Here is a 13,041-nt window from a genome sequence, read left to right as displayed (position 1 = left end):
TATATACCTTGTGAGATGCATATGAGGAGGAGAAAGGGATTAGTCTAAATTTGAAAGAAAAATATGCCTTATTTCTCCTGTTATTATTAGTTTTCTTATTTGGAAACTGATTTGCTCTAAATAGAACAGGCTTAAACATATCTCAGCCAACTAGAGTTTTCACGGAATTATATACACTACTAACTATGGCAGGCAGGATGAAGAATTTACACAGCCACGAATTCTTAAGACTTTCTAGTAGTTCTTTTTTCCAGTGTGAAGTTGAGGCATATATGTTTAAGTAAATTAATGTTTGTATTTATAGCGACTCACTTGGTGGTAACAATAATTCCATTTTTGAGTCTGGGTTGTCCTTCATAACATTTACACTAAAAGGTAGATAGTGGTGCATCACTGTGCTTTTATGCTAACAACTCCTGAGAAGCAGGGGAGATTTCCTCTTCTTGCTTTTCACTGTGACACCCTCTGAGCTACACCTGGCACTCTGTAATACGCATGTGTTGTAGATTACAGCCGATGAAAGGTCCTGTGCTGTCAGTCCAGCCCATGATTTGCTGTGTCAACCTGCTGGCAAATTATAGCTGTGACTCCTGACAAATGAGTCAGTTGAGATGGAAACATCAATTTGAGATCATGTGTACTTTCTATTGTAAGAATACAATTTAGGGAGGTGACATGATTGTCACACATGTGCATTTAAGTTTTAAATTTAAGAGTCACTGTAGTGGAGGTTCAGGGAGAGAGGGACAGGAGAGACATTTTAAATCAAAATATAAGAATTGCTGCTTGGCTTAAAACAAAAACAAACCTAAGCTAAAAATGAAATTAAATGAAATGACTCTAAAAAAAGAGAGCCATTGCAAACAAATCAGGGAAAAAGAGAGAAGTAGTGACTAGAAAAATAATTTAAAAGGATATATATTGATTTTGGGGGGAGGAGGGTAGTAATCATTTATAGAATGAGCTCTATGCTATATGCTGGTGATCAAAAATAAAAGATAAGCCCTGACTTTGAAAATTTCTTAGATTTGTAGAGGAGAAAGTTTAGCCTATAGTAATAATAAAATATTAAGAAACTATCTGAAACTGTCTTATGAATATAAAGAAAATTTCATATGAGTAAACAAGAAAATTGTTTTTGTTGTGTAGGCTAGTAAATCCAATATCAAATAGTTTAGAGTTTTGTTATCTTTTTATTGTTCGATCTTAAATTGAAAGATATAGGACATCACAATTTTAGTTAAGAAATTAATAACATCAAAGGAAAATGATGGTGTGAATGGCATATACCATTTAAAATTTTAAAATAATATTTAATAAAAGATTAATTTCTATGATTATTTGGTGTCACAGATATCCCTATTAGAGCAGAAAACCTGAAATTATTCTGATCTTGAAAATTAAGGATGAGAATCGTGTTTTGTTTGTTGTTGAATCCTCGTACTTACTTTGGAGTCTGGCATACAGTATTTATGTCCCTACCCAATTATGTGTCAAACGCTTTTGCTTTCCCACTTTCTTCCTGGCTAAAGATATCCTGACTTTGTTCAGATATCAGGGCACAGAAGGTGTGCCCGGTCATGTGAGGTAGATCACAGTTGGTCTAAACTATTGCAATAATCCCATTCCCTTTTGGAATGGCTGGCCTAATGGCGGTCATGGAGTCCCTTTCTGGATGATGAGGTAGAAGAGGAAGTGTGTTGAAGTCTTATGGGGAAAAAATTCTACCCTGATTAGATGTGACATGATAGAAACGTCTCTTCTTTCCTTCTTGAGCTCGTTGCATGAGTTCACGTAGCAGGAGCTGTAGAAGCCATGTTGCCACCAAAAGGCAAGTCCAACGGACTTTCTGCTAAAGTGACCCAAAGCGCTCACACTATGGAATTTCATCTTATTAGGAAAAGTAACCCCTATTCTTTTGGCCACTTTTTAAAAAACTTGTGAATGAAAGTGTTTTCATTTAATCTAAATTCTATACATCTTGGGGGTGAGGTATGAATTTTATAAGTCATTATGGAAATATATTCCTTCTTTGGGAGTGGAAGCATGGCATCAACATTCTGGATTATGTGGTAAATAAAATTATTAAACTGTCTTATTAGTAAACTGGGAAGAATAGTATTCTGCACTGAAGTTTTGTGAACATAAGATGAAAATATCGTTCAAGTGAAATGGGCCTAAATCTTACAGATGGTGATCCTCGAGTGCCATATTTGTTCCTTTTTTCCCCTGAAATAAAGTGGATGATTGAACATTCATCACTACCGGGTTACTGACTTCTTTGCATACGGCTCTGGAATGGGTGCTGGTGATATAAAGGGATAGAGAACTTGGTGCTCCCTAGATGTCATGGTTCTATAGTGCTTGACATAGATCCACTTATTCAATCCTCATAATAATGCTATCAACAATAATGGTACTAGTATATCACACAGAAGAGGAAACTGAGGCATGGAGAGGTTAAGTAACCTACCCAAGGTCAAACAGTGGAAAAGATAAAAGTCAGAATTGCACCCAGGCAGCCAGGCTCCAGAATTTTTGCTTTCATCTAATATGTCATTCTGGCTTTCACAAGATCTTGACCCTCAGAGTCTATTTCAGCTTCCTTCACCCACCCCGCATCCACCCACCTCGGTGTTATCTGTTGCCCATTAATACTGCTCTCACTGAAAGCCACCAGCAATTTCACGTTCATCAAACTCAGGCGATTTTTTGTAAAGTCAACTTTCCCCTTTTTGTGACATCCTTTAAACTCTTTTTGTTCTACTTTCTCCCACAGGAGGTTTTCCTCCATCTTTCCCTATTTCATACAATGTTGGACAGCTTTTCCCTTTTACTTGACTGTAAAAAGTTACCTTCAAGGGACACATGAACTCGATGGAGAGTTGGCAAGTGAGGGAGGTGCTTTCTGTGTCTGGGTAACAGAGCCCCAACCCGACCTCCCCCTCTGCTGGCCGGGCCAGGTCCCGCCAGGAGCCTCTGCCCCACGCTCGGGCTTCCTGGCAACCTCGGTTTCTTTCTGTCCTCTCTTCTCATTCTCCACAGGAGCACATTCATCCTCCTCAGATTGTCTCCCCGTATCCCACACCGGCTCTACTTTCCCTCTCCTCCAGTGAGGCGATCTCTTCATTTGTGGTGGGCAGGTGGGAGCTTTGATCTTCTGTGCTGCTCTCTGGGTCCACCCTCTGCGTTTCAGGCTCAGCTGTCTTTCTGGATAAGGCCAACTCTGAACCTATGCTCTGTGTATTGCCTTTACTTTATCCTCTTCATCCCCAATATACAGATATTGAAACACCATGTTCGTGTGTTTTACCTAATATCTTTCAAATATCTTTACTTTTCTCCATCTTTACTGTCATCACTGGGATCATCTGTCACCTAAATACTAATAGTTTCCTAATAGGGTTTCCCAGGTGGTGCTACTGCTAAAGACCCAGGTTTGAACCCCGGGTTGGGGAAGATCCCCTGGAGAAGGAAATGGCAACCCACTCCAGTATTGTTGCCTGGAGAATCCCATGGACAGAGGAGCCTGGTGGGCTATAGTCCATGGGGTTGCAAAGAGTTGGACACGACTGAGCCACTTAGCAGCAGCAGCAGCTTCCTAATTGTCTTACTTCCATGAGTTTTCCTCCCTCTGATCCATTTTCCATGCTGTATACAGGGCTACTTTTTCCAAGAAAGTGTCATTCTCTGCTTAAAACTCTCTAATACTTTCCATAGCCTTTAGAAAAGGTCCAACATCTTTGGTAAATAGCCCTTCAGTAGCTTTTCTGCCAACAGCCATCACTCCACTCTCCATCCAAACACACATATAAACACACACACACACACACACACACACAGGCACACACACTTTTTCTCTCTCATTCTGCTCAAACTACACACAACTACTTAGGGGTTCAGGATAAATGTGAGGCCATTTTTCTAGACTACAAGCCCATGCAAATACTGTTCTGATTGCTTAGATATTGCTTTCTCTGGCAAGAAACGTAGGGATAGCTATTCTTTTCTGGAGACCCTTATTGTAGTGCTTTTCACATTGTTTTGCAAGTTTTAATTTCTCTTTTGCCTTTAACCTTCCTTGAGAATTTTCTGTTTTAAGCTTCTGTTTAAATTGCTTCTGTCCTTACCGTGTAGCACGGTAATGACCACACAATAGAAAGGCCCCCAAATTTGCTCATTGGAGGTGTTTTTCTTTTGATATACAGTCAAAAAATGTGTAAGTATGTCAAAGACAAACAATACAACATAGTAAGCTAGGTGCCTGAGTTGCCACAGGAGTACAGAGGAAGGTGAAATAGCAATAGTGGGAAATCTGGAACCCCATTTGATGTTCTGAGTCTACACCAACACCTAACCTGGAAAATAGCAGATGATCCCCAAACTTTGGATGTGTTATTCCTGAAGGGAGTATCTTGAGCTGGACTTGAGGAAACTGGTATATTCTTATAATCAGAGAATAGACAGAATTAAACCAACCTGTGGAATAGAGTCAGCAAAGTGTAAAAGGAAGGCACTGCACATGGTGTCATTGGTTCCGGCTGAGACATGTATCTTATTATATACATTGAGATCTCTAATACTGGATCAAGGAATTTGGACATTATTTTACAAATCAGTAATTGCCAAAATTTCTCAGTCCATGGCACACATAGAAAATGAATATATTTAAAAAGCATCTTGGGGCAAAAGAAGAGAAGGCTTGAAATGGACAGAGTGGGTTGTGGCTATGAAAGTGGTGAGAGGTGGAGGTGATGCATTCTCTGGCTGTTTGAGGCTCAGTTGTCTCAGGCCAGGCCGGATGCCTCAGAGCTCCGGAAATGGATACATGAGCACACCTATAATCCATTCATAGCCCACATCAGTTGAAAAGCTGTGCCCCAACCATAATGGGAAATTATCAAAGTTTACAAAGTGGTATTTGAGGGAGATTAATTTGACAGTCATGTATATGTGGGGAGTGTGTTTGAGTTAGAAAGATGAAATAAGTGATTATCCATGTCCAGGTGTGAAGTAATGAATACCTGTGATGATAATAGCAAAGTCACAATAAAAAAGGGGAGTCAAGAGACACAAAACTTGTTGTGAAACAGGGAAAGAAAGATGATATCCCAGTATGGAACCTGGATGACTGGGAAAACATGATGGTCCTACTCACAGGGCAAGAAAGGGAAAATCCAGAGAAAGAACTGGTTTCTGAAGAAAGATAACAAGCTAGGCAGTACATATTAAGATCAAGGTGATGGACGGGCAGCCAAGTGGAAATGTAAGTGAGAGATGTGAGAATGAATTGTAGTGGGGGTTTTTGGATTGGACAATAGTGGTTTAAGACTTACCTATAAGATGCTGAGAGTTAAAAATCATCAGAATAAATGAAATTTCTCAATAAGGGTATGTGAGAGAAGAAGATAGATCTAAGACTTAGGGCAGTGATTTTCAATGACCAGTATCAGCATCACCTGGGAACTTACTAGAAATATTAGTGATCAGACCCACTCCAGACCTGCTGAATCAAAAGCTTTGGGACTGAGGCCCAGCGATCTGTGTTTTCATGAGCCTTCCAGGATATTTGGGTGCACAGTGGTTGTCTCAAAGTCGTGTTCATCTTCTAGAGGCAGGTCAGGGAACAGTATCAAAAAGGGGACCAAGGAAGATTGGCTAGTGAGTAGAAGGTAAATTCCAAGTAGGATGATGAAAGCAAAGAAAGTTAGTTTCAAGAGAACCATGAAGAATGTCCAACAGACCAAAGAGTTGAAAGATGATTTGTTGATGAAATGATGGGAAGAAGCAGATTCATTAGATTTTTATAGAGATTAAAAAAGTAAATGCTTACTCCTAGACATATATCTGGAGAAAATCTTAATTTGAAAAGATACATGCACCCCAGTGTTAATTTCAGCACTATTTATAATAGGATACAGGATCAACCTCAATGTCCATCACCAGAGGAATGGATAAAGAAGGTATGGCATGTATATACAATGTAATATTGCACGCATGTGTGCTCAGTCATGTCCAGTTCTTTGCAACCCCATGGACTGTAGCCCTCCAGGCTCCTCTGCCCATGGAATTTTGCAGGCAAGTATACTGGAGTGGGTTACCATGTTCTTTTCCATGGGATCTTCCCGACCCAGGGATTGAACCCACATCTCTTGTGTCTCCTGCATTGGCAGGAGGATTCTTTAACCACTGCACCATCTGAGAAACCCACAATGGAATATTACTCAGTCATAGAAAGGATTAAATAATGCCATTTGCAACAGCATGGATGGACCTAGAGATTATCAGATTAAGTCAGACAGAGACAGACAAATACTGTATGATATACCTTATATGTGAAATCTAAAAAAAAAGATACAAATTAATTTATTTACAAAACAGACACAGACTTAGAAAACAAACTTGGAATTACCAAAGGGAAAAGGTAAGGGGAAGGGGTAAATTAGCAGGTTAGAATGAACATACATGCTGCTGCTAAGTCACTTCAGTCATGTCCGACTCTGTGCAACCCCACAGACGGCAGTCCACCAGGCTCCCCAGTCCCTGGGATTCTCCAGGCAAGAACACTGGAGTGGGTTGCCATTTCCTTCTCCGATGAATGAAAGTGAAAAGTGAAAGTGAAGTCACTCAGTCGTGTCCTACTCTTCTCGACCCCATGGACTGCAGCCCACCAGGCTCCTCTGTCCATGGGATTTTCCAGGCAAGAGTACTGGAGTGGAGTGCCATTGCCTTCTCCGATTAACATGTATACACTGCTGTATATACAATAGATAAACAAGGACCTGCTGTGTAGCACAGAGAACTCTACTCAATGCTCTGTAATAACCTATATGGGAAACAAAACTGAAAAGAGACGGATATGTGTATGGTGGTGGTGGTATTGGTGTCTAACCAACTCGCTTTGCTATACATCTGAAACTAACAGTACTGTACATCAACTATACTCCAATATAAAATAAATTTTTTTAAAAAGTGAAAAACCAGCTATATTGTTATAAACCATTATTTGTACTAATAAGGATATGAAATAAAATACTAGCACATGGGGAAAACATATTTAAAGAATGCTTTCCCCTGGTGACATAGGAGACTGAGCTGATGTGCTAGTAGGAGGAAAGAGATGGAGGGAAGATGAGGTGCAGGGGAAGAATTGGGCATCAGTGTGGGCCTGTTCCTGCTTTATTCACTTTCTGTAATCTATATTTATAAATATCTGTATCTATATATTCTTATTTGAAGCATTGCTAATGATGCTCATGTCCATGATTTTGAGTGAGTGCCATGCAGAGACTGAATTTTCCAGGGCAAGCATCACATGGGATTCAGAGTGGCCAAAGAAAACATCTTACCATGATTGGTTGAATGTAATATCTGTAGTCACATTTTCTGAGAGAACTGCTCTCCTGGGCACTGCCTGCCTAGAAAATATAATAGTGCCCTTCAGACTTGATACTTACCTATCTGAGGTTACATGAACTCTAGAAAACATCTATCGTTTTATTTTTTCTTAAGGATAAGGTGGTTTAGGAAAGACTTAAACAAACTCATTTCAACAGTAGTTCTGTTCTAGAAAACTTTCGCTTCATCCTCCTATAAATCCATATAAGCATCCTAAGATGGGGAAACAGTGGAAACAGTGTCAGACTTTATTTTTTGGGGCTCCAAAATCACTGCAGATGATGACTGCAGCCATGAAATCAAGCTTACTCCTTGGAAGGAAAGTTATGACCAACCTAGATAGCATATTGAAAAGCAGAGACATTACTTTGCCAACAAAGGTCCGTCTAGTCAAGGCTATGGTTTTTCCAGTGGTCATGTATGGATGTGAGAGTTGGACTGTGAAGAAAGCTGAGTGCCGAAGAATTGATGCTTTAGAACTGTGGTGTTGGAGAAGACTCTTGAGAGTCCCTTGGACTGCAAGGAGATCCAACCAGTCCATTTTGAAGGAGATCAGTCCTGGGTGTTCTTTGGAAGGAATGATGCTAAAGCTGAAACTCCAATACTTTGGCCACCTGATGCGAAGAGTTGACTCATTGGAAAAGACTCTGATGCTGGGAGGGATTGGGGGCAGGAGGAGAAGGGGACGACAGAGGATGAGATGGCTGGATGGCATCACCGACTCGATGGACGTGAGTCTGAGTGAACTCCGGGAGTTGGTGATGAACAGGGAAGCCTGGCGTGCTGCAATTCATGGGGTCGCAAAGAGTCTGACACGACTGAGCGACTGAACTGAACTGAACTGAACCTATAATTTACATATATAGCTTTTTACTACTATAAACTATCATGTGATATTTCATTCAAATGCTTTTCAAGATTTTTTAGTGAAAGACTGAGTTAGTATTCTTTTCATGTCTCCACCCTTTGTTCTTTATAACCTGTTAATGCTATTACATTTATGTAACCTTGTATTTTTTAAGGTTATTTTCAGTAATTTTGTTCTCAGAATTATCCTTGGTGAGATGGCCAGCATCTTTGTATGACAAATCTCTCAGAAAAATGGGTTTATAATATAAATCCGCTTCAAAGCATTCCAAGGGTAATAGTAAAAACAAAGTTTTAAAAATATAATGACAATTATAATGCAATGGAGTAATTTCCTAAATAATCAGTACATAAAAATAACTGGGTTTATAATGGGAGGAGTTGTGATTAAATGAAGGAATGTGCCCTATTTAATTTTAACTAGAATTTAACATCAGCAGTTCTCTTCCTATCATTCATGGCATACTTCATTTACAAACCTACACTGTGAGTCAAATCATTTCCTAACTAAAAGCATGTTTGACAGAAAAGCTTTTATATGACAGAAGATACTGTCTTCCAACAATAGCATTGTAAAACACACACTCCCCACCATTACACACTCTGTATTTGAGTTAATCTGAGCTAACAGAGGAACAAAATCTGTGGTCCACAACTGTTTATAAGAAAGACAGTGAAGACGGAGTAGATTGGGAAAAACATTTTTGCAGAATCCCTGTATTCTAAGAGTCATTCACTGTTCTGGTCATGGAAGTATGAGTGGTTCTTAGAATTCACTTACCGGACTCTTCGGTTTTATTTAGATCAGTAGACACGGTTAGATACTTAAAGTGTTCCTTCACTGAATGCTGGAAAAGGAGACCATCAGACAGAGCTATTTTTTTCTTGTTTAATAAGAGAGAAGGCAAGATTGTGTAAGTGTGTGCACTCACACATATGTGCGTGAAGGCACTGGTGCACACACATGAGATTTGGGGAGGAGAGAGCAAAATAAGGGCTTACGGCCATTATGGCGAAATACCACGGAGAACTTGTGATTGTGATTTGTGTTTGATTAAATATATGAAGTGGTGACATGAAGAACACTTGACATTGATGACACTGAGCACTTCCTAGTCTGGTCTATCTGATTTGGATCTTTTGAATAATGTAAATTTTTCCACGCATTCCTTCAAAAACACAGCTTACTCCAACATATACTGATAAGGATGTTACTCTTCTGTATAGACTCAGAGTATTTCTTCTTTAACTGCTTCTTAATGATCCTTATTTTTAAACTTTTTGTTTAATAGACGATAACATTGCAGTTGAAAACATTTGTAATTGTGTCTACGTGCTCTTTTTTCTTATTCTCTCTGTTCCCAGCCTGATTGTAGGTACTCATTCCAGTCTCTTTCTAGATTGGAACCTGAATCTGCATTAACGATATATGGTTTGCAGTCCACATTTTTTTTTTCTGTATACTTTACAGATGACAGCTTTCTCTTATTATATGATTTGGAGTTGGTCCTTTAATACAACTGGGTCTCAGCTGTCTCTGAAGTGGGCATTATTCATTCTAACTCATCTATCTCATAAGAATTTTAAGAAGACAATCACTTCTTCTGGGCTTCCCTCGTGGCTCAGATGGTAAAGTATCTTCCTGCAATGCAGAAGACCCAGGTTCAGTCCCTGGGACAGAAAGGGAATGTCTACCCACTCCAGTATTCTTGCCTGGAAAATCCCATTGACAGAAGAGCCTGGCAGGTTACAGTTCATAGGGTCACAAAGATTCAGATAGGACTGAGTGACTAGCGCGTGCACTCACACACACACACACACACACACACACACACACACACACACACACACACAAAGATGCATATCCCTTCTTCTAAAGTGAGCTCCTTGGAAAAAAATAGGCCCTGGACATTTTTTATTAACAAAAATATAGATATTAAAGTGAATTGGTTATTCATAGCTCACAGTTTGATCTTTTCATATTATTTTTCTTGGCTAAGTAGAGTAAATCACTTAAGGCATTAGAATGTATAGATGAATAACCATGTTGGACTAACACTATATAATTTAATTATTTAGTTCTGGTCAGCAATTCATGTGCTAATGACTTAAGCATTATCTTATCTTTCACAAGTTTTTCCTATTTTTTCAGGTCTCTTTAGTAGTTGTAGTTAGACTATATGAGATTAGTTTTATGTTCCAATGAATAATATTTTGTTTTCAAAATAATCTAAGACATTATTGCTTTATATTTTAATTCATCATTACAGCATTACATAGAAGACCAGATGAGGTTCAGTCTCTTCCGTGTGTGTATTCCTTGCTACAGGCTGAACTTTGCCTACATATATGCTTGTACCCATTGTATTCATCCTAATTGAAATTTGGAAAATCATTATTTTTCTATTACCTTCAAAGTTATCAAGGATAAAAATGACTTAGTTGTCATTCTCCCCTCCACTTAAAAAAAAAAAAAAACTTATTTTGCAAAATTCAATTTGTCTGTGGATAGAGGGCAGTGGAGTTTCATTTTGGGCTTCGTGATTATTATTCCACTTGGTCTTTAATTATTCAGTTCAGTTCAGTTCAGTTGCTCAGTCGTGTCTGACTCTTTGTGACCCCATGAATCGCAGCACGCCAGGCTTCCCAGTCCATCACCAACTCCCGGAGTTCACTCAAACTCATGTCCATCGAGTCGGTGATGCCATCCAGCCATCTCATCCTCTGTCGTCCCCTTCTCCTCTTGCCCCCAATCCCTCCCAGCATCAGAGTCTTTTCCAATGAGTCAACTCTTTGCATGAGGTGGCCAAAGTATTGGAGTTTCAGCTTTAGCATCATTCCTTCCAGAGAATACCCAGGACTGATCTCCTTTAGGTTGGACTGGTTGGATCTCCTTGGAGTCTCCAAGGGACTCTCAAGAGTCTTCTCCAACACCACAGTTCAAAAGCATCAATTCTTCAGCGCTCAGCTTTCTTCACAGTCCAACTCTCACATCCATACATGACCACTGGAAAAACCATAGCCTTGACTAGACGGACCTTTGTTGGCAAAGCAATGTCTCTGCTTTTGAATATGCTATCTAGGTTGGTCATAACTTTCCTTCCAAGGAGTAAGCATCTTTTAACATCATGGCTGCTTATTTTTTCCTTCATATTAAGAAATATAGATATGCTTCATGTGCTGCTTTTTCTTATGTATTTAAGCTCTTCGCTCTGGTTCTATCTTCAGAGAAGGTATCATTTGCCACTTGCACCTATTTACTGTAGATGTTGTGCTCTTTCTGCTCAGTGTTTATTAAAGAATCATTCATCTTGTTTTCTCAGTACTGCCAGAAGCAAAGACTGGTTAGCCCTCATCCTTTTAATCCTTACTTTGCATCTCTTTGTTATAATTTTATTTTTAAATTCTGTGAGTACCATTTCTTGTAATACATAAGATGATGTACTTAGTATCTTTTCAATTTTCTTCTAACAGGTATTTTTTTTTCTATAACTTAATTCAGGTAGCATGTCCCTGAGTTTACTCCTATGGATGTTGCTGACATATGCTCATGACGTCATCACAAAAAGTGTCAATCTATTTTCCCTGGCCATTGAGAGATTTGGGGGTCACAACCTTACAATTGCCCAGGGTATGCTTTGGGGAAATTGTTGAGAGTTAATTGTCTTAATTGTTCGTAATTGTTTTAACACAAATAACATTTTGTCCTGCTGCAAGAGATTGTATGGTGAAAATTCAATAAAGTCTGAGTGAATAAAATGAGAAAGAACTGATACTGGATCATATTTGTAATGGCAGCTAATATAATAAGACAATTGACTTCTTTTTTATTGTGAAATAGGTAATACATACAAAACAGCATATATAATGTATATCTACATTTAAAAAAGCAATATAAAATGCTTCAAGAATTTTCCCATAATCCTTTTATGGGGCCATATTAATATTTGCTTCCTTTCTGTTTTAGTATGGGGTGTCTGATTCATTTCTTCAAGTCAATCTTTAGTGTCACTGGTTTCCAAAAGTATCTTAGCATCTTAATAAATTTCTCTCTTCCTACTTTCCTACTCTAGGAGATTCTAATTGCCTGGCTAGGGCCTAGGCATCAAATTTTTAAAAAAATTCCCTAGTGTTTTCAACTTGCAGAGATTTTGAAGAATCACACTGGAGTCTGCTGTGTTGTCTGCTTCCATCTCTCAGTTGTGCAATTCCTTCACCAGCTTTTAGTTCTCTTTTGCGGCTGCCTCGTCTCTGAAGGTCCTGTCGCTTCCTCTCTTCTTTCTTGTAGCCTTCTCTGACATTTAAGGAGAGCTGAGCATTTCTTATTTTTATATTTTCTTCAAATATCTTTTAAATCCCTCCTCACTCCACTTTGTACCTACTTGTTTATGTGGTCTCACTGTGTGTGCCGGGCCCTGTCCTTCTGTTTTGCATCATCAGAAAGTAACACGGAGCCAACATCCATCACGCGACTGCTGAGCCGTTTCCAGTCAATCACATTTCTTTCCCAAACATCATGTTTTTCTTTTCTTTTTTTTTATAAATGACAGTAAAAGGTCCATGTTTCTAGTTAATTAGTGCTACTTAGATTATGTCCTTTGAATGGATTTTAAATTTGTATCCTTTATAAGCAATAATAATGTTTTCATATTAGTACTTTTAGTAAAGAATCTTGTCAATAGTCCCTGATCAGCATAATTTGGGAAAAAAAAAAAAAGGCAAAAACAGTGTACCTGCATTAGATTTAAGTTACATTTCTAAACTGGACTTTGTGTT

Source organism: Bos taurus, chromosome 6, assembly GCF_002263795.3.
Source record: "Bos taurus isolate L1 Dominette 01449 registration number 42190680 breed Hereford chromosome 6, ARS-UCD2.0, whole genome shotgun sequence".
Taxonomy (NCBI): domain Eukaryota; kingdom Metazoa; phylum Chordata; class Mammalia; order Artiodactyla; family Bovidae; genus Bos; species Bos taurus.
The sequence above is the reverse complement of the archived record's forward strand: the minus strand, read 5'-3'. Positions refer to the sequence as shown.